This window comes from Schistocerca cancellata, chromosome 3, assembly GCF_023864275.1.
Source record: "Schistocerca cancellata isolate TAMUIC-IGC-003103 chromosome 3, iqSchCanc2.1, whole genome shotgun sequence".
Classification (NCBI taxonomy): domain Eukaryota; kingdom Metazoa; phylum Arthropoda; class Insecta; order Orthoptera; family Acrididae; genus Schistocerca; species Schistocerca cancellata.
In genome coordinates this window covers 185,191,866-185,215,704 of record NC_064628.1, presented here as the reverse complement: position 1 = coordinate 185,215,704, position 23,839 = coordinate 185,191,866, and positions in this window count along the sequence as shown.

Here is a 23,839-nt window from a genome sequence, read left to right as displayed (position 1 = left end):
TCCCCAATTCTATTCAATACCTCCTCATTAGTTATGTGATTTACCCATCTAATCTTCAGCATTTTTCCGTAGCAAACCATAACGAAAGCTTCTATTATCTTCTTGTCCAAACTATTTATCGTCCATGTTTCACTTCCATACATGGCTACACTCCATACAAATACTTTCAGAAACGAATTTCTGACACTTAAATTTGTACTCGCTGTTAACAAATTTCTCTTCTTCAGAAACGCTTTCCTTGCTATTGCCAGTCTACATTTTATATCCTCTCTACTTCGACCATCATCAGTTATTTTACTCCCCAAATAGCAAAGTTCCTTTACTACTTTAAGTGTCTTATTTCGTAATCTAATTCCCTCAGCATCACCCGACTTAATTCGACTACATTCCATTATCCTCGTTTTGCTTTTGTTGATGTTCATCTTATATCCTCCTTTCAAGACACTGTCCATCCCTTCCAACTGCCCTTCCAGGTCCTTCGCTGTGTCTGACAGAATTACAATGTCATCGGCGAACCTCAAAGTTTTTATTTCTTCTCCATGGATTTTAGTATCTACTCCGAATTTTTCTTTTGTTTCCCTTACTGCTTGCTCAATATACAGATTGAATAACATCAGGGATAGGCTACTACACTGTCTCACTCCCTTCTCAACCACTGCTTCCCTTTCATGCCCCTCGACTCTTATAACTGCCATTTGGTTTCTGTATAAATTGTAAATAGCCTTTCGCTCTCTGTATTTTACCCCTGCCACCTTCAGAATTTGAAAGAGAGTATTCCAGTTTACAATGTCAAAAGCTTTCTCTAAGTTTACAAATGCTAGAAACGTAGGTTTGCCTTTCCTTAATCTTTCTTCTAAGATAAGTCGTAAGGTCAGTATTGCTTCACGTGTTCCAACATTTCTATGGAATCCAAACTGATCTTCCCCGAGGTCGGCTTCTACCCGTTTTTTTCCATTCGTCTGTAAAGAATTCGCGTTAGCTTATTGCAGCTGTGACTTATTAAACTGATAGTTCGGTAATTTTCACTTCTGTCAACACCTGCTTTCTTTGGGATTGGAATTATTATATTCTTTTTGAAGTCTGAGTGTATTTCGCTTGTCTCATGCATCTTGCTCACCAGATGGTAGAGTTTCGTCATGACTGGCTCTCCCAACGCCGTCAGTAGTTTTAATGGAAAGTTGTCTACTCCCAGGGCCTTGTTTCGCCTCACGTCTTTCAGTGCTCTGTCAAACTCTTCACGCAGTATCGTATCTCCCATTTCATCTTCATCTACATCCTCTTCCATCTCCATAATATTGTCCTCAGGTACATCGCCCTTGTATAGACCCTCTATATATCCTTCCACCTTTCTGATTTCCCTTCTTTGCTTAGCATTGGGTTTCCATCTGAGCTCTTGATATTCATACAAGTGGTTCTCTTTTCTCCAAAGGTCTCTTTAATTTCCATCACGAATTCCTCTCCTGTGCCAACCTCTTCAACTCAGAGTAGCACTTGCAAACTACGTCTTCAATTATTTGCTGGATGTATTCCAATCTCTGTCTTCCTCTACAGTTTTGGCCCTCTACAGCTCCCTCTAGTACCATGGAAGTAAATTCCTCGTGTCTTAAGAGATGTCCTATCAGCCTGTCCTTTCTCCTTATTAGTGTTTTCCACATATTCCCTTCCTCTCCGATTCTGCGTAGAACCTCTTCATTCCTTACTCATCGGTCCACCTAATTGTCAACATACGTCTGTAGCACCACGTATCATATGCTTCGATTCTCTTCTGTTATGTTTTTTCCACATTCCCTGTTTCACTACTACGTTCTCCAACATTCATTCTCAGACATATGTTCCTCAAATTAAGGCCGATATTTGATATTAGTAGACTTCTGTTGGCCAGGAATGCCCTTTTTCCCGTGCTATTCTGCTTTTGATGTCCTCCTTGCTTCGTCTGTCATTTGTTATTTTACTGCCCAGGTAGCAGAATTCCTTAACTTCATCTACTTCGTGACTATCAATCCTGATGTTAAGTTTCTCGCTGTTCTCATTTCTACTACTTCTGATTACCTTCGTCTTTCTTCGATTTACTGTCAATCCATACTGTGCACTCATTAGACTGTTTATTCCGTTCAGCAGATCATGTAATTCTTCTTAACTTTCACTCAGGATAACAATGTCATCAGTGAATCTTATCATTGATATCCTTTCACCTTGGATTTTAGTTCCACTCCTGAACCTTTCTTTTATTTCCATCATTGTTTCCTCGATGTACAGATTGAACAGTAGGGGCGAAAAGCGTCTTACACCCTTTTTAATACGAGCACTTCGTTCTTGGTCGTCCACTCTTATTTTCCCTCTTGGATGTGGTACATATTGTATATGACCCATCTCTCCCTATAGCTTACCCCCTAGTTTTCTCAGAATTTCAAACATGTTTCACCATTTTACGCTCTCGAACGCTTTTTGCTCGACGACAAATACTATGAACGTGGCTTGAGCTTTCTTTAGTCTTGCTTCCATTAGTAACCGCAACATCAGAATTGCCTCTCCCGTGCCTTTACGTTTCCTAAAGCCAAACTGATTCATTTAGCGCATCCTCAATTAGCTTTTCCATTCTTCTGTATATTATTCTTGTAAACATTTTGGATGCGTGAGCTGGTAAGCTCATTGTGCGATAATGCTCGCACTTGTCAGCTTTGGCGGCTTCGGAATTGTATGGAGGATGCTTTTCCGAAAGTCAGACGGTATGTCGCCCGACTGATACATTCCACACACCAAAGTGAATAGTCGTTTTGTTGCCACTTTCCCCAATGATTTTAGAAATTCTGATGGAATGTTATCTATCCTTTCTGCTTTAGTTGATCCTAAGTCTTCCAAAGCTCTTTTAACGATTGTAAAACGTAACTCATGAGGTGCTTGGAGGCACTTTTGATAATGGAGACAGTTAGAGAAATGAATGCTACATTCTGTCTTAACCATGTTCACGTAGTGTGGGTGTGATATAGGAGATGAAAATTAGACTGTGGCCTTGAGGAGCGTGACAGCTGTCCCCCCCCCCTCCACCAGCAGCAAGGGTGCAGTCGAGGTGAACGCGCTCTGCCGGCACTCCTGCTAACCTTCAGCTATATTAAACTCCGGAGCCGCCTTTGTTGCTGCAAAGCCACTGCCACTACTCCTTTTGGGCCGAATCAACGAGCACTCTTCAGAGGAATCAGCTGACTTCCACGCCGTTTGTCGTCTCCCAACAAAAGCGGGATTGCTGCCTCTCAAAGGACTTTGGTTGTAAATGGACTGGATCGACTCTCATGGAGCCCACCTGCTTGACCAATACCATAAATTTGTCAGCTGTAGACCTACAACAAAGCTTGTAACCCACCTAGACTGAGCTGAGAAAGGCTTAGGCTTAAGTAACTTGTATCTGAACAGACAACTGATGCATTACACGACATTGCTGGTGCAACACGTCCACGTGGACGTTAAGCGTTGATAGTCTTCAACACGTCAACGAAGAAGTTTTAAGTATGTGTCAGTTAAAAGATGTTATTCAGTCTCTTTGGTCAGTGGGAAGCGTAATATCTGAGCCATTCTAATTTTTGTGCTTGTACACATTGGAGAATTAGTCACTTAGAACCTTGTTATACTCAGTACAATGGACGATTTGCAATGTGGAAATTTAATTTAGCTGCCAATGTCAAATTCTAGTGCAGAAGAAGAGCCTCTATCATAAGAACAGTTGGGTTTCTTTTAGAATAGATTACATCTGCCACCAATATGACTTACTCTTTGGTACATCGAAGTGAGTTGTCTTCACACCACAGTAATTTAGGACAAGCAACACTCTTACTAGTCTTGGATGAACTTCATTGAACTTACAACAGTCATAATAAAAAGAAATCAATCAGTCATGGGTAGTAGAAAGTTTACAAAATTTGCAGCTGTTATGGACACTTTCTGAACTTTAATGCTTGCATGGTTAGTTGTAGCCATATGGAAGATGATGTGGAATGTGTTATCAAGGTAAACTTCGAATATTTAAGTGGTGATGAACATCTGGATTACTGAATATTAATTTCAGTCTTATTCTTGCTCCATCTACACTACTAGTTACTCATACTTATTTCGACTTAGTTTGACTTACTATGTATCGTTACATATTTTAGGCACTATAATAGACAGTCTTATTTCAGATAATTTGTATATGTTAATTTCATCTTTGTTTTTCACATCCTACATCATGTTTTACCCACATTTGTTTTGACGCAATATAACTACAGCTGTGGTGATAAGTATATTTACACAGAGCATTATACACGAGTTTTGACAATCTACAGGTGTTAAGTTCATTTTGTAGCACACTATTTACACTCTTTGTTATTGAAATTGGACTCACCTTAACCTGTTCTAGTTATATGTTGTGATCCTGTTGCTCGAGAATAGTGCCCCAATTTAAGTGTATCCTCCACCCTGTGTAGTGGTACTAGTTTGATAATTCCCTGAAACTGTTTGTTGAATTGCCTCTCGATGTTTGGAGAAAGTCATGTCTTCGGCTTCAGTAATACTTCCTAGGTATGCCAGTTGTTGTCTTTATTGGTCATCCCTTCATGTGATGTTTAAAGTATCTTGGCAGACACACCATTCTGTATTATAAAAACTGTGCTTCCGAGCCGATATGCGATAATACTAACAAAAGTATGCTCACAGCTATTTTACAGGCTCTTTGTATCATTTGAGATGATAACTTCCTTGGCTTGGAGCTAGTGTGTCCTCAAATGCCATCACTTATGTGACGATGCTTAAATATCTCCTAGGCCTAAATCTTCTTGTCCCTAATCCTTCTGCGAAACCGATGAGTCCCTACAGAAATTTTCTCTTGGCAACAGGGTATTGAAAACCGTTTATTGATTGTGGTACCTCTTACATTAAACCAGAAGTCATTAACTTGACTTGGTAACATAAGGTTTTTCCATCTGTTTCTGATACAACTGAATAACCCCGCTGCCAGAGGAAGTGCTCTGTGAAATCCTGTATTTTACTTTAATTTTAAGTGCCTTTTATGATCTCCCGCCTCTAATATGTGTTTGTTCACTGCCATGATCAAATCACATGCTGTAAGTTTAGCAGGATGTTGGGACTAACTTATTGCCTGACTTACTGGAGGAAGTCAGGGACAGAGTCCGCTCACTTTCACCGGATAATGGCAGCATGGGCGAACGAAAAAACGGTTGGAAGGAACACTGCCACATTCCTTTAGTGGAATACATTGCTTGTGAGGCGTTCGACGATGGAGAGGCGAGCTTTCCGCCGCATTTTAGGCGAGATGCTTCACTGGCACCTCTGATCTCTTGGTGAATGCTTTGACAAGGTTCGAGTACTTTTTTCTGTTCCCCAAGCGCTCTGATTGGGCTAGTACATCACTCCGTGGGGTGTGACAGTGGACTCGTCAGAGAGGTCTCAAAAATATATTAGCGAGAAGGCATGTTTGAGGAAGGCCGATGGGCAAATAGACATGGGGAGTGGTAGAGATGATATGTGTTGGACGTAGCTGAAGGCTCTTGGAAAACTTCCGAGGTTGCGGACACGTGGTGCTGCTGCAGCATGCAGGCTGGGATAGTAAATGAAAATGTAACTGTAAGTGGGGTTTGCTGGGACGTTCTACCACGGTGCAACTCGATAATATCAGGGCTTTTGGTAATAGAGAACGTTCTAAGTTATTCAGTCTTTGTTTACATGTGAATACACATATAATTAGTGAACACGGCGCCTTTTTTTCAGTTTCCGGAAGTGACTATTCGACTCTGTTAGCAAAGTGGGGTCCATATGAGGATCATTCCCTTGTTATTCATAGAAACATTATTTACGTTCCTCTGGCCTCGGAAAAGCACCTCGATCTTAACCTATGCTTCTTTGGTCGTAAATTACACTAATGGACCAGCACATTGAACCATTTTTCTTACCGTCTTCAAAAGAGCGTGTCTAGTGCCTGCATGGCTAATATTCCATCCAGTATAAGAATCCAAGCCGTTAACACACAGAGGCTCCCCTCATGCTGATCCTTTTGTCCATTATTCTTCTTTGTGATAACGAATTCGTGCAGAATGATAATGCTTAGCAATCAATCACAATTTCGTACTCAAATCTCATGTCAAACATGCACTACTATGGAAATAAAAGTGTTAGTTTCTTAAGGACCTTTTTAAATCAGCTTGTCAGCAGTCCGAATGCAATTTTAGTCAGCAGTATAAAAAGTCTGTAAAGTGCAAATATCGTTTAAAAAGCAACCCGTCATCTCCATATGACTGTACCGAGTAAGTATTACTTTGTTCAGGGTTAGCTTGAGAATATATTTCTTGATTTCACGGCGTAGATGACCCATACATTAGTTAGAATCCGGTATAACTATTGAACTTACAGTACACTACCAACTAAATACGGTAAAAGAGGGAATTTCTGGTGGGAGGCGTTCCTAATGTGTTCTAGTAGGACAGGATCCGTTGGCAGTTACTAGGTCACTCTCGATTCCGACCCCTATACACCCCCACATTTTATACTCGCTAGACCCACCGAAAACGACAAGCACCTTATACTCCGAATACATTCCTGGAAATTGAAATAAGAACACCGTGAATTCATTGTCCCAGGAAGGGGAAACTTTATTGACAAATTCCTGGGGTCAGATACATCACATGATCACACTGACAGAACCACAGGCACATAGACACAGGCAACAGAGCATGCACAATGTCGGCACTAGTACAGTGTATATCCACCTTTCGCAGCAATGCAGGCTGCTAGTCTCCCATGGAGACGATCGTAGAGATGCTGGATGTAATCCTGTGGAACGGCTTGCAATGTCATTTCCACCTGGCGCCTCAGTTGGACCAGCGTTCGTGCTGGACGTGCAGACCGCGTGAGACGACGCTTCATCCAGTCCCAAACATGCTCAATGGGGGACAGATCCGGAGATCTTGCTGGCCAGGGTAGTTGACTTACACCTTCTAGAGCACGTTGGGTGGCACGGGATACATGCGGACGTGCATTGTCCTGTTGGAACAGCAAGTTCCCTTGCCGGTCTAGGAATGGTAGAACGATGGGTTCGATGACGGTTTGGATGTACCGTGCACTATTCAGTGTCCCCTCGACGATCACCAGTGGTGTACGGCCAGTGTAGGAGATCGCTCCCCACACCATGATGCCGGGTGTTGGCCCTGTGTGCCTCGGTCGTATGCAGTCCTGATTGTGGCGCTCACCTGCACGGCGCCAAACACGCATACGACCATCATTGGCACCAAGGCAGAAGCGACTCTCATCGCTGAAGACGACACGTCTCCATTCGTCCCTCCATTCACGCCTGTCGCGACACCACTGGAGGCGGGCTGCACGATGTTGGGGCGTGAGCGGAAGACGGCCTAACGGTGTGCGGGACCGTAGCCCAGCTTCATGGAGACGGTTGCGAATGGTCCTCGCCGATACCCCAGGAGCAACAGTGTCCCTAATTTGCTGGGAAGTGGCGGTGCGGTCCCCTACGGCACTGCGTAGGATCCTACGGTCTTGGCGTGCATCCGTGCGTCGCTGCGGTCCGGTCCCAGGTCGACGGGCACGTGCACCTTCCGCCAACCACTGGCGACAACATCGATGTACTGTGGAGACCTCACGCCCTACGTGTTAAGCAATTCGGCGGTACGTCCACCCGGCCTCCCGCATGCCCACTATACGCCCTCGCTCAAAGTCCGTCAACTGCACATACGGTTCACGTCCACGCTGACGCGGCATGCTACCAGTGTTAAAGACTGCGATGGAGCTCCGTATGCCACGGCAAACTGGCTGACACTGACGGCGGCAGTGCACAAATTCTGCGCAGCTAGCGCCATTCGACGGCCAACACCGCGGTTCCTGGTGTGTCCGCTGTGCCGTGCGTGTGATCATTGCTTGTACAGCCCTCTCGCAGTGTCCGGAGCAAGTATGGTGGGTCTGACACACCGGTGTCAATGTGTTCTTTTTTCCATTTCCAGGAGTGTATGTTGGTGGTCTCTTTTACAGTTTTTGTGTCCGACTCTTTCTGACTGCTTTAACATTTAACATTCTGCTTGTAGTTGCACTATCCAATAACACCAGTTCAAAGAATCATTAGTGTCTTTAACACACTAAAGTTTTGACGAATATCGCGGTAATAACTATGTAAGCTTCTCATAAAGTGCTATTCTGAAAATGTATTGTTTGTGGCTTTGTGGATGTAGTGCAAGTTTTGTGGCACATTATTGGAGGCTGCCGTAGAAACAGCACAATATTTCAACGAGGTAGCTTCTTGTCTTCTTCAGGAACAGCCGTCACAGTTGCACCTAAAATGAAGAGTAGCTGCCTGGTTGAAAGACTGTGCAGCGTCCACCACCCGATATTTTCCTTCAGAAACTTTAAGCAATTTAGAAAATGCATAGAAGATGGAAATCCAATGACACAGAACTAGCGATCGTTTCTGAAATACAATATGCTTCTCTGGAATTATGTTTTGGATCGAAAACATGTAGATCTAGAAGCAGCAAAGAATAATTGCGTCGAAGAGATTAACAGGCTTAAACAGTAGTATATGCATATACAACGATATTTCGTAGTTACCGAGGAACATACAGATTGGTGAGACGGAAGACTATTACGCATTGTGGTGTATAATCGATTTTATCTTTGAGGCATCAGTCTTTTGACTGGTTTGATGCAGCTTGCCAGGAATTGCTCTCCTGTGCCAGCATTTTCATCTCAGAAGAGCAATTACAAAAAACGTCCTTAATTATTAGTCGGATTTATTCCAATGTCTGTCTTCTTCTACAGATTTTACTTACTCTCCACAGTTCACTCTAGTTCCATTAGAACTATTCCCTGATATCTTAACAGACGTCCGATCATCGTGATCCTTCTTGTTGTGAGTGTTTTCCATATATTCCTGTCCTCGCTGATTCTGCGGAGAACCTTCTCATTCCTTACCTTATCAGCCCAGATAATTTTATTCGTCTGTAGCAAGACATCTCAAATGCTTTGTTTCTCTCCTGTTCCGGTTTCACACAGTCCACGTTTCACTAACATACAAGACTGTGTTCCAAAAACGCGTTCTCAGAAATTTCTTTCTCAAATTAAAGTCTATGAGAGTAGTAGACGTCTCTCAGCCAATATAATTGATATACGACGTAAAATGTTATTTACGATCGGACAGAATGAAAGAGCGTTCGTCACATCACAAAATGTATGAGCTTTTAGTTCAGCAGATATATTCGCGAGCCCGGAGATACGTAGATAGATAGACAGAGAGAGAGAGAGAGAGAGAGAGAGAGAGAGAGGGAGAGAGGTAGGGCGAAAGAGGGGGTAAGAAAGAGTGAGAGATATGGGAGGGGGCAGGACGAAAGAAGGTGAAGAATAAAAGGAGAGTGAAGAGCAGTTGAGGACAGCTAACAGGCGCTGTCAACAAAATGCCTTTTTCTGAAGGCATCAGTGTTTGACTTGTGTCATACATTATTAGTAGAGATAATTTCTATCCATTGTTCTTAAAACATCCACTATTTATAAAAATGCCTTTCAAATACACTTCAGACGTCTAACACTCTTACTTTGTATCGAAGATATAAAAGTTCCGGTGTTCTCCCGGGGGTTCAACACTTTGCTGGAGCTACGGAATAGAAGGGAAACGGTGGGCGTCAATTATCGAGCGCACCTGTCAGATCTCAGTTCATCGGTGCTGCTCGTGACAGGCCGGTTAATTGCTGGATCGCACCCGGATAAATGGGAGCGCACGAGGAATGTAGAGTGAATGACAAAGCCAAAGCCCGCTTGTTTTCAGAGCCGCAGAGACAGCTATCACTAATCCACTGATGGCGTGCCTTCAGTAGCAACAAGTGTATGTTGTCGCATACGTAACCCAGGTCAGAATGTGAACGTGCACCGAGCAACACAGGTCACACACTGGATGTTGTCCCGTCCAGTTTCACTTACATTTATAAATATTGCAGTTTTCATACCACTATGTGAACAAGTAGAGTAGTTGGATCAGCGGACATACAGGGCTGGTAAAGCCAATGTTATTTCAATGCCAAGGAAAAGAGCGCCCATCACCGCACACAATGTATGAGCTTTTAGTTCAGCGGTATAAACACACACACACACACACACAAATACACTCGCACACCTGGAGGTAGGTTGATAGATAGCGAGAGAGCTAGAGAGAGAGAGAGAGAGAGAGAGAGAGAGAGGGAGAGAGAGAAAAGGGGGGGGGGAGAGTTAGAGCAGGTGAGGGGATAAGAACGAGTGAGAGATATGTCATGCTCCATTATTTAGAAGAAAGTTGGCTTCAGGCGCTCTTTAATCTTACATTAGGCCGGTACGGAGCGGTAGTCATTAGAATAAAAGGAGTATATAACTGGTTCAGTTGCTTTCGGGACTTAAAGGAGACTGCAGATGCGCCAAGTTTGGTCCTGACCGTCATAAAGATAACGACCAGTTATGAGGATGCGGCAGTTATATAAAGTGGAGCCGTCTCCCCTTATTACACGTTTGTTCTCACCGTTCCACACTTATAACTCATCAAAATGTCGCCTACACAATGTTTCTACCCTCACTTACCCCCCCTCCCCCCAGTGCACCACACTACACTAAAACTTCACCCCAATACACCACAATACCTTACAACACCCTCCCCACCCTGCAGGCCGTCGATCCAAAACGTGAAACAATAAAAGTACCGTAAAAAGGACTTCATTTTAAATACTTCCATAAAACAACAAACAGTTTTTACGATTTTCCCAATTTATCCGTACATGAGACAGCTACGTGTCTGGATCATTGCACATAACAATTACTGCACACAACCTAACTGTTTCTTATGAAAATCTGTATTTAATCGGTAATACAACCTTTTTAAACTTGGAATAAAACATAAAAATGGTTTGTTATTTGCAATCCTATAGCATATGAAAATTTTGAACTAACCTGACGCCGTATTGCAAGACAAAACATGGACGGACAGATAATTCCAAAGGTGTAAATAAAGTCTCACAAACTGTACCACTTTCGCCATTCTTCTGGTTTTAGTGAAATCTAATATACACAGTATTATCTAAATGTAATGCTAATAATCTGTAGCCAATTTTCTCAAATACATGTAGCAAAAGTTTCTAAAATAAATCTTCTAAAATTTAAAACATATAACCAACAGATGGGGAAGTGCAAAGTGGTACAATTTATTAGCTGATCTTGGAGATTCTACCACTGGAATCATACAACATACGACCAAAGACTTCCTCGACTGTAAGAATAAACACGTAACTTTGGTGAGTATGACCAATATTAATTTTAATTTTTTTCTCGTTAGCTAACAAATCTGAACCTATGATACATATTCAGTATCTAAAATACTAGGCTGCTTTTGGACTTACACTGAACAGTCTGAACATTAGTTACTCATTCAGGTTTGCAGCTATCACAATAAAATACTTTTTTCATCATACTTACTTTCGCACACTGGCGTGGAACCACACACAACATTTGAGGAACTTCGTCATTATTTCGTCCTGCCGAACTTCACAGATATTGCAAGATCAGCTTTAAGACGTATTTCCACATCTCGTTTTGCTTCTTTTAGTTTTGTTAAACCTTATTTTGTTTTCCTCCGAATCTTTGTCAACAAGGAGGAGTTCATGAAAGTACTGTTTTCAGCAGCATATGACTTTGCTCTGCTTCTTTTTCCTTTGTTGGGATGTATCTTGTGTCTATTGACACTCTCCTATCACTGATCGGTGATGTGAGAATTGAAGGATTCAGCAATGCATAATTTCCATTAGTGTATCTTGCTTTTAATGGGAATTCTTGAATTGTCTGCCCATTCATTTCTGCTTTCCCTTTTCTGATTCAGGATCGAATTTAGTCGCCGAAAAGTCCGAATCTTGAAAAATGTGTGGATCCAAATGCCAGATTCCAGGTTTGGGGTATTCACTGATCGTTTTTTGTACGGTCGCAGCCCTGCCATATGACTCTCCTAACAGATAAACAAACCTTGTCTGCCATTAGGATTTGTCAGTTGCTAGGCTGTAATAAGTCGCAAAGGATCAAAAATGTACCTCTACTTATTGTACCCTGTAAGTGGTGTGCGGCAGGCAAAGGATGATTACACCGTTGTCTCTAGCTGAAGTTATAGTTTGCAATTTTTTCTGTGTTTTATGTCCGTCTAACAATAGGAACACTTTTCGGTTAGAATCAGATTTTACAGCGTCGATGAAGCTCCATTCTCAGAGCAGGCAATTCACTAGCCATCCCACCGCCTTCTGGTTGGTTAGTTGCTTGGTTCGTCCGATTTAAGCGACTAAACAGGGAGACCATCAATCTCAAAAAACTTACATAGCAAATTTCGTGATAGGTGGAGCTGAATGTCATAAATCATCAGAAAATCGCTTTATCTTAAATACCAGCATTGGAGGCACATACATGCCATAACCACTCAAACAAAAAACACATGTGGTATTTGTTTCCTGTACTAGTTATAGCCCAAACGTGATGCTTCTGTCTTGATATAACCATCTTTGGAGGTTTCTGTACCATGGGTGGGTTAGTGTCGTCCATATTGAAATCTGCGTGTGGAAACCATGTTTCTACAATAAATCAGAAAGAACACGAAACAATTTCATGACCACTTCTTCGTTAATGCCAAATACTATAGCTGCTTAAGTAGCCTCTGGCAGATACAGGGATAATGCAGGATGCCGATACATGAAGCTACGAGTACTATACCATTGCCCACCGGCCATGCGATTTTTAAATCTATTTGTAATCCCATTCGCTTCAAATCAAAGGCTAGCATTTATAAGTCATTTCGAGAACATCCAGATTTGCACACTTTTATTATCTAGTCTCCTCTTCAGTGTGGGCTTTGGAACGCCATATGCACTGCATATACCAGCATCACCATTTACAAAAACAGAAACAGCCTTCTTCATGTCTTCTTGGGACCATAAACCATATGTATTAGGTGCTGCTATTGGAAAATGTACCACTATAATATGTAAGAAATATTATATTAATAACGAAAACACTTCCTGATGTTCTGAAATTATTTTTGTGAAATTTTTTATATCGGACTTAAGTTTAAAATTGGCTTTCTTTTTAGGGATATAATCAAGCTCTTTCGCTAGTAGGTAACATCGAGCAGAAAAAGATGACACTATTGGAAATATTGGATCGCTGTCTTTATGTGATTTGGGTAAGCTATTTTTCAGAAACTGTGCATGATGAAGCATATTTGATACCTTTATTTTACTCTGAGCTCATTCACAGTAATTGTTATATCCTGTAAGTTCGTTATTCGATCTGAAAACTGTTGATTGGTAATAGGTGTTGTCAAAGGTTTATACTTTGTTAATTGCAAAGTTTTTTTGCACATTCTATATTTACCGGATAATTGTATTTACCTGTTCGCGGACATCGCGATCAAATCTGTTGAACTCGCACGGAGGTGTGACGGGAGTAATATACATGTGAAAAACTTTTAAATGTGAACTTATGTTGTAGTGGATTCTGTACCAGTTTCGCATTTCTTCTCTTACCACGTTCTCTTGCCGATCTTGATAGCTTTCGTTGCAGGTAACAAAATACACTGGTTTTATTTTGAACCAAATATGTTGCGTGGCCGTTAGCTTCTCGTTCAGTAACCTCCTGTACATAACGATTAACTGCACTATGTTAACACACTTTGTAACATTAACCGAATCTTCTGACGGTGCTTGGCAAACAAGATATACATATTAATAAGTAAAACCGTAATGTTCTAAACAATTTTGCTGAACATTAGGGAGTTTTCCTTACTGATATGATTATCATGTGTTGCCAAGCACTGATGGTGATTTTAAATGTTACTACATTACAAAAAAATAGTTCAAATGGCTCTGAGTACTATGGGACTTAACATCTGTGGTCGTCAGTCCCCTAGAACTTAGAACTACTTAAACCTAACTAACCTAAGGACATCACACACATCCATGCACGAGGCAGGATTCGAACCTGCGACCGTAGCGGTCACGCGGTTCCATACTGAAGCGCCTAGAACCGCACGGTCACACCAGCCGGCTACTACATTACATTATCACTGAATAAGTGTATGTAATGGTATAATACTTTAGCCTAGATATGTGAAACCATCCAAGTAAAAATGTAAATATCCATAAAATATATATTCTTAGCGACGTAAAGTCTTACCAAACATAAATGCCTTTTTCTTCGTTCTAATTAATGTTCCTTTTTTTCATTTTCTATGTATACATCTACAGCTATACTGGGTAAATAAATCCCTGTAAGCTGCGTTACATCGGAACTTTTTACTGAACCATACATTAAGGTCTGTCCGTGACTGCGAGTTGTTATTCGTCTAGATTTGCAAGCTCTACAAGATAGTAGCCAAGGAACAAAGGTAGTTTTTGTGCTGAAAGACAAGACCTGCAGTTTTCCAACCACATTTTTTTGTGACGTATGGCGTCGCGCGTCCATTTCTGCTCGTCAAGATTTCTCAACGTTTTTGTTGCTCACCATTTCCAGCCAAAGTATCTAAAAGTTGGCTCACTCATCTGGACCAGAGTCAAGGAGAGTAAATGCAATGGTAGTTATAAAACAAATCTTTGATCAAATAAGAAGAGCCACCGCAGTGCCTGTTCTTTTCTCTGAATTCTTAATACAACTTATCACTGAGTTTGGCCACTGTGCACAACGATAGCGCCGTCACGGTTAGAACAACAAGCTTAGGTGTTCGCTACGCTATATTTATTACTAGCGGGTCGTCTAACCGTGGAAAAATTGTGGGAGAGTGTAAAGGATCTTGCAGTCTAAGTCAAGACTGATAAAATCACAATAGAAATTAATACAAATCTAATTTCTCTAAAATTCATACTAAATTACAAAATGACATTAACAATACCAAATCAAGGTTAACGAGACAAGATACCACTAATTATAACAAAATTAAGCAACAAAAGTTTGTGGTAAAGTAGGCAAGTAACGAACTGCTCAGAATATAAATCGTGCTGCCACAGTTCCAACACTTGTATTACTCCAAAATCAGGAAACTGTGCAACCATGAGCATCAAAAAGCAGCTAGCAGACGCGTGACCCTCACAGCGGGCGGCCGTCAAATGACTGTGAAACATAGATCACCCTCCACAACTTCCTACTTTCAAAAAGCGCATTACAGAGAGGACGATTCAGTGCTGTTCATGGCCGTACCCAGCAAGGGGCAGGGGGGGGGGGGGGGGGGGGGCAGCTGCCCCCCTAGAAGATATTCGCAGTTTTTCACTAGTTTACTGTTTTATTTAATAAGAAATGCTGCATGTTTTCTCGGATTGTACAAGTGCATTCTTGTATTTAAAATGTTTATTAAGAGCAGTTTTTGACTGGTTTACTGTTTTATTTAATAAGAAGTGCTGCATGTTGTCTCGAGTCCTTGTTTCCTGAGCCTAGTATGACCTGCTTCCCCCCCCCCCCCCCCCCCCCCAGTTCAGATCCTGGGTACGCCCTTGGTGCTGTTGCCAGTGTGACTCCCGAGAATATCGCTTATTTCACAATCTCATCAGAGTATTCATGCCACGCTTCTCCTATTGATAGTATCGTCAAGATAGATGATAGTTTTAGACCCAGTGTATAACATAAATTCTTTCTTTCTATTTTTAACTTGCAAAAAGAAGACAGTTTTTGCTGCAATCACAGTTTCTCGTAGACATACGAGAATGGCTGGGCACAGATCAAGGTAACTCAATGTCAGCTATGCCAAGTGCACCACACAATATTTTTTTTTTATATTTGATATTTAAATGAAGTTTTTATCAGTATTAGCAGCTCTTGAAACAGAAGAGACGTAAATGATGTTGAAAAACTGAAGTGTTGGATGTTTAAGGTCATCGTAAAGGCGGAAGAAAAAATGGCTCTGAGCACTATGGGACTCAACTGCTGTGGTCATAAGTCCCCTAGAACTTAGAACTACTTAAACCTAACTAACCTAAGGACATCACACACATCCATGCCCGAGGCAGGATTCGAACCTGCGACCGTAGCGGTCGTGCGGTTCCAGACTGTAGCGCCTTTAACCGTTCGGCCACTCCGGCCGGCAAAGGCGGAAGACGGAAAAAGAAAAAAAAACAGTTGTATTGTTACTTATTCGTCGGTAGCTTACTTCATTCCATAAAAGTAGCTTTTTATTTGAGAATAAATATTGTCATTCATTACGTAAATAGAGGATGACTTCGTCTGGTTTCGGTTTCCATCAGCTTCTCGTCTTCAAACACTTGTCGAAAAGCTTCTTTACTATTATAATTCGTTAGGCTATTTACAGACAATGCCCCATATTCCACGGAGTTCCATGAAATAGTTTGTCGAATGATTCTTTGATGCTAGCTACTTCTGACAATAACCAAAGGAGGGAGGGGGCGGGGGGCTGGTAAGACAATTGACTCGCTTCCGGGAAGACAGTGATTCAAATCACAGCCAGTTTGGGTTTCTCGTTGACTCCCCCATCCACTCACCCGAAACGTCTTGTAAAATCGACACCGTCGATTCCGTTCCCATTTTCGAGTTTGCGTTGTGTCATCGACGAGATGTTAAACCTAGACATTCCATTACTAACAAGTCATATCCAGTTTCAATGCCCTTACACCCAGGTCGCAAAGGCCTAGGTAATGGGTACGTCACCGGTGGCCCTTGGACGGTATTTGACACGTGGTTGGTGTCAATACGGCTCGTCGAAGGAATTTGCAGGGCCACTCTTCATTGTTTGTCGGCTGAGTTTGCCAGTTTCATTGCCATATTTTTTCCATACTTTTTCGTACTAAATAATTCTTGTCCCTAAATTAGATAATTCTTATCCATTGTAGTCGTATGAGGCGTGTTTTTTAAGTAAGTATCGTTTTGAAATTATTAAAAAGACGTGCTAAGATATCTCAATAATTTTACTTTTACATGAAAGCCTGTACCTTAATCTACTTTTCTATATAGTTTCCGTCAATATTGAGGCACTTATCATAACGTTGTACCACTTTTTTAAATACCCTCCTCAAAGAAGTCTGCCGCCTGACTTGTTAACCACTGCATCACCACTGTTTTGATTTCGTCATCGTCTTGAAGATGCTTTCCGCCCAGGTGTTTCTTCAAGTGCAGAAACAGATGGTAGTCACTGGGCGTAAGATCGGGGCTGTACGGAGGATGATCTAGAGTTTCCCATCGAAAAGATGTGATGAGATCTTTGGTCTGATTCGCCACATGCGGACGGGCATTGTCTTGCACCAAAACGATGCTCTTGCTCAACTTCCATAGACTGTTGCTTTGATTCTGGTGTGACGGAGACCACTCATGTTTCATCGCCCGTAACAACTTGGCTTAAGAAATCATCACCGTCGTTGTGGTACCGCTCAAGGAAAGTCAATGCACTGTCTAAACGTTTGGTTTTGTGCACAACCGTCAACATTTTCGGTACCCAGCGTGAGCACAATTTTCGGTAATTCAAGTGCTTGGTCACAATGCCATACAAAACACTACGAGAAACATTACGAAAGTCATCCCGCAAGGAGGAAATCGTAAAGCGTCTGTTTTCTCTCACCTTATTGGCCACTTCGTGCATCAAACTATCATTAACGCAGAAGGACTCCCAAGCCGTTGTTCATCATGCACATTTGTGAGGCCATTTTTAAATGCTCTCACCCACTTTCTTACCATTCCATCACTCATAATGTTTTCTCCGTAAACTGCACAGATCTCACGATGAATATCGATCACTTTTAGGCCTTTAGCAGTAAGAAATCTTATAACAGCCCGTACTTCAAAGTCGGCGGGACTCACGATTATCGGAGGCATCTTAAACACTCAGTACACAACGTAAACAAGGAAGAATCAGACTATAATGGCGTCAGTGCATAGATTAAGGTACAGGATTTCACGTAAAAATAAAATTATTGAGATATCTTGGCACGTCTTTTTTTTAAATTTCAAAACGGTACTTACTTAAAAAACGCACCTCGTATTAAAACACTACACCTGCTGAAATTGAAAGTAATTTATAATGGATTAGCTGCAACTGTTGCTTTCACAAGCGTCTTGGCATCTTCAGATGCTGACATTTATTCTCGTGTCGTGTACATTGTTTCTTTACTAACGGCGTTGCAGAATACTGCAACGCAAATTTTTAAACCAGCTGTTGTCAAATGTCGTAAATAAAGATACAATGTTCACGACGTGTAAGTAAATGTCTACATCTGAACATGGGGCGAACATAAAATGAATGCATTCTCAAAAATGCGCGTTTTGAGGCACAATTTATTGGCGTGGCGTTTCGGTGTGGTATTCATATCAGTGCGTCGGCGCATGGGCATTAGTCACGGACGCTGTAGTTTTGACTTTATGCGGCAGAAGCACTGCTGTCACGTCACGTGACGAGGCCGCCTGTGAAAGTATGTATGTTTGTGAATCAGGCCCGCAGGTCACCGAAGGTTGCCCCTTCCTGTCTTAGGAGATGTACTGATTTATTCTAATACTTTAGATTGAATCTTAAAAAGGTATCAAAGCTGTAGGATTCAGTCATGAATTTAAGAACTATTTATACTTGTTTGTTATATTTTTCATTCGTACGAATCATATTTGTACAAGGTATTAGAACGTCGACGAATTTCTCTTTAAGTGTATAGACAGTGTCATATCTGTCACCATAATGCGTTGAATTTAGTGTCTTTATCGTTTCCTTGGAAATACTCCCGGAAAATCCTCCCGATTTGGCATACAGTGGTCGTAATCAGATATTCTCAATGTTTTGGAAAAAAAACAGAGCTGTTTCTTGATGACTCTCTTACCTACAGAGTGGCTTTAAGGACTAAACTGAAATTGCGACTTGATTATTTTTTTGCACAACGTTGTGTACTCCACTTATGACGGATACCCTCTATTAGTCTTGGCTAAAACATTCAACCAGATCTAGTCACTTTCGCTCTACAGTCGGTTGATGGTCGACTTCTAATGCAGAATGGAGTTTGACTTGGGTAAGGATGATAAATGATTGTCATATCTTAACCTGTCAATGACTTCCAAAACCATGTTGGATTAAAAAAGCAAAAGACGTCATTTGACAGTGGGATTTTGCTCATTTTTACGCAATTCTCCTTACCATTTTACTTTTTCCTTTATTTATCTCCTTTCTTTCCTTCCAGTGCCAGAAACACTTTACCAAAGGCAGCACTGCGCCGGTGGCCTCAGCCTGTTACGCTCCTGTTACCGTCGCTGGACAGTATGCTTAACTGAGTCGCCATATTCTCTTAAGAGTGAATAAGAAATCCCGCTGGCTCTGAAAGAGACAGGGGTGTCTGCAGCGACCCACACCGTTGCCTAGCACCAGTTCGAGACGAATCGAATGTCGAGCCGAGCAACATGACTGTTTCTGTCTCCTTTCAGCAAATCTTAAGAAAAGCGTGCCATCCAGTGAGAGAACGGAATAACGATAGCAGTAAGAATGAAAACAATCAGCAAACATCTGAGTTCTTCCAATTCGTGGCACCCATACCACAGACGTCAAGTGGTGTCAAATCGATTGTACTTTAGCGTGGGCGCATAAAATAAATTCTTACAGACGTGCATGTTTGTTGAATATGGAGATCTATGACACCCACACGATTCATCACGGTCTGATTTAAATAACTTTTGTAATTAAACAAAAACCTGAATACTATGCGTTTTCCAACGCCCTTCCTATGACCAAGTACTCTCTGCATTCACTGCTATGATAGACAAGTTGAAAGTCTTGAACCATACGTTTAGCGTGCACATGTCAAAAGAAATTATACATATTTATAATATTTTTATCAGTAATTTAGTTTTCTTTTTAAACTGGTGCGAATTCCGCGATCAGATGTAGTGGCTTTTCATGTCATTCATACTATCCACGGTCCTATAAGCATATTTCCGTTCAGCGATTGATTGGATAGTGAAATACCCTGTAAGTGAGACGATATTTAAAATTATGAATTACACACACAGAAAGCGATAGACCGAACAACGACATTAACTATCAATTAACTGTGATGTTATAGACCAAAAAAACAGAGCAACAAGCTAGGAACAGAGATGAGATGATTTTAGAAAGGAGTCAACAAAACAAAAATGTATAGGTTTGTAGTTTCCACACTGGCGTCAGATTTCCGATAAGTCGTTTGTTTCGGAAAACTAGGCTGCAAATTGGCAACTAGACAGAAAACACTGCAATATCAAGCATGATACACAACGTGGATAACATTCAGAAATAAAACAAGTGTGGCGTATATAAAACAAGGTGTAGTGAAGCTGATAAGATTTATATTGGGCAAACCGAGATAAAAGAGGTTTGAAGAACATCAGTATTTAGTCATCATTTAAGAGAGAAGATATATTCTTTCAGGAGTGCTAGTTCTGGAAGGTTCGCAGGAGAGCTTCTGTAAAGTTGGAAGGTAGGAGACTAGATACTGGTAGAAATAAAACTGTGAGGACCGGGCGTGAGTGGTGCTTGGGTAGCTCAGATGACGCAGTCAGCGTTCGGCAGGGCAGCAGTGCGCACCGCGCTCGGCCGTCCCCGCCGCTGCGCGCGCGGAGTGTTTTGTTTACATCCTAGTCACAGCGCTTCTCAGTCGAACAAGCTCTAATGGCCAACTCTTACAGGAAAACACTCTTAAATTCACCTTCGCAAATGAATACGCACAGCCCAAAGCACTGACCGTCGAACGCTTCCTACGCGATGACGTGAAGATCCCCCGTGACGAACTCATGGGCATCCACCTATCGATCATTAGCAGCGTCGTTTACGTGAAGATGACTTCCGACGGTGCCTGCAACGAGATTATTGAAAGGACGCGATATGGACTAAAATTTCGGCACTCCGACGGAAACGTCGGGCCTGTGGATGTCGACCATGCAGGACTAGGCCTTCGGACGATCCGTGTGTTCGAACTGCCTTCCGAGGTGAATGAAGATGAAGTCATCGCGGCGCTAAGCCCGTTCGGAAAAGTCCAGAGCCACGTAGCCGAGACATGGGCACAGTTTACGACATATCCGGTGCTTAATGGTGTGAGACAAGTCCGAATCGATCTCAAACGGCACGTTCCATCGTAAATTTCTATCGGCGGCTGCCGTGCGGTGGTCATTTACGACGGACAACCTCGAACATGTTCCGATTGTGGCAAAAAAGGCCACGTCCGTAATGGATGCCTGCAACACCGCATCACACAACTAAGGCACGACGATATGAACACCGACAGAACCACAACCACCCTTCCAGTCACCTGTGCGGCGACACTGCACGTCCAGCCCTCACAAGACGCCGTTCATGAGCGTCTCTCTGGTCCGATGCACCCGGAGGCATCCCAGCACCTTTACACCGGCGATGCCGCCCGTTAACATGTCCAACAGCCGGACACACCCACGCTAGAAGATGACAAGGATACCAATGAGAGTGTTCTGGAGAATGACGACCGCATCATAGCACCCGCGGCTTTTGTACCGGAACGACGTGAATCTCTTCCTTCCTCAGACACCGAAACTCATTGCCGTAAGCAAAAGTCGCCCAAATCACGAAAAAAAACGCCGCAAGACATCAGAATCGACCATTGAGTCCCCTCCGCAGGACGAAGAGATGGCACATCACTCTGACGGAGAACACGATAACCCTTTCTCCTCTGCCACGGAGACGCATCATCCACAAGACGGTGATCCGTCCAACAGAGATCGTGCGCACGCCCCGCGCCCAGAAGCCATGGAACACAGCACGCCTGTTGTCACCAACGCAACTGAGCCGACTCGGCCAGCGCTGCCACCTGTCGCCGATGTCAAACCTGTCGGACATTTTTCATGGGCGGATGACACAGATTTCCCACCTCCATCTGATGCGGAAATGAGATCTGTTCCTCCGTTAGACCAACACTAAAATGGGGGAAGTTTCTACGGCGACTCCTGCGACTTCTATGGACTTCCATCATCCTCCACGACAATCTTCACCAGCTACGAACCTATCGGCAGCACGGATCTCTCGTCAGGCGTACCGAATAGCTACTATCAATACTAATAATATCGGCTCTCACGTTAAACCTCAACTGCTGCGTGACACGCTAAGAGCAGCGGACATCGACATCGCCCTGTTACAAGAACTGAGGACAGCAACTTGGAAAGGGTGTTATGGATATGAGACGTACGCCGCCCCTGCAGCTATGGAACACACAGGCGCAGCCATCCTCCTACGAGAAGGGATTGCAGTTTCCGATGTCGCATACCTCCCAACGGCGCGAGGGGTGGCCATAACAGTTGAAGGACTCAAAATCATATATCTCTACGCCCCATCGGGCACTGATAAACGGAGGGATCGGTCCCAGTTCTACGCAGAAGATATCACGCCTTTATTCCTCGGTCGATACGATCATCTCATCGTAGGTGGAGATTTCAACTATGTTCTAGAGCGCACAGACCAATACCCCCACTTCACCACATGTCCGGAACTTCGCTTCCTCGTCCGCCGCCTTCGTCTCCTCGAGACTTGGCGCGTGGTACATGGCGACCGCCCGGGGTACACACACATCACGAGCCACTCCGCCAGCTGACTTGATAGAATATATATCTCTGACACAAAATCAGTTCTCCTCGACGCCGAACGTTGCCCGTCTGCCTTTTCGGATCATGACATCTACATCTGTACCATGAACCTACGTCGACAATCTATATGGCGCAGTGCAGGACCTTGGAAACTCAATGTCACGCTACTGCGGGACCATGAATGTCGACAACAGGTCACCGACACGTGGCACACCTGTGTTCAACGCATCATGCGTTACGAGACCACACTGCAGTGGTGGTTGCTGTGCGCCAAACCGGCCATCCGACGCACATTGACACACTATGGCAGAGCCAAAGCCAGGTGGAATCACCACACAACTGATTTTTACTATAGCGCTCTACGTGAACTCATGGATCATCCTCCATCCCCGGATCGTCTAAAAGAAGCTCAACGCATCAAGGCGAAGATTTTAACCTTGACCAGATGCCGTCTAGAGGGAGCCATTGTACGAGCAAGCAGCCAAGATAGGATTAACGGTGAAGAACCTTCTATGCATCACATTGTTCAAAATGTTCGTCGACGCCGACAGGCTTTAATGACAACTTTAGACCTACCTGATGGACGACGGCTGACTTCGCAAGCTACCATTGCGGATGCATTCACAACGCACTATAGACTTTTCTGTCAAGAAGTACCTGCCGGTGCAGAGGCCATTGCTTAGGTTGCCCAGGAGACACTTGGTACTCTAAACGCAGCAGCTGCAACCCTCCTGACTTCTGAAGTGACCACCGACGACGTCCAAGGCGCTGTGGCCAAAGGGTCTCTGAATCTATCTCCCAGTCCGGATAGTTTACCTCTCGAATTTTACAGAACCTTCCAAGATTTGATGTTGCCACGATGGAGGGACATGTACTGGGAACTTTTATCCGGCGCGGCGAACCCGCCACCAATGTTCATGGAAGGCTTACTTGTACCAGTCCCGAAACCCGCAGGAGGAACACGACTCGACAGTTATCGGCCGATCACGTTACTCAATTCCGACTTCAAGATTTTTACACGCCTTCTAGCAGTGCGACTCAAACATGTCTTACGAGACATTGTTTCCCACGAACAAACATCCTTAGGCGGCGATCGTAATATACAGACAGCCCTCAGTGAATATCGAGATGTGATCGCTGTGGCAACACACTCGCGACTGCCAGGCGCTTTAATCTCCATCGACTTCAAACAAGCGTTTGACCGCGTCAATCATGCATTCCTCAACGCAGTGATGGACCGAATGGCGATTCCCCCGACGTTCAC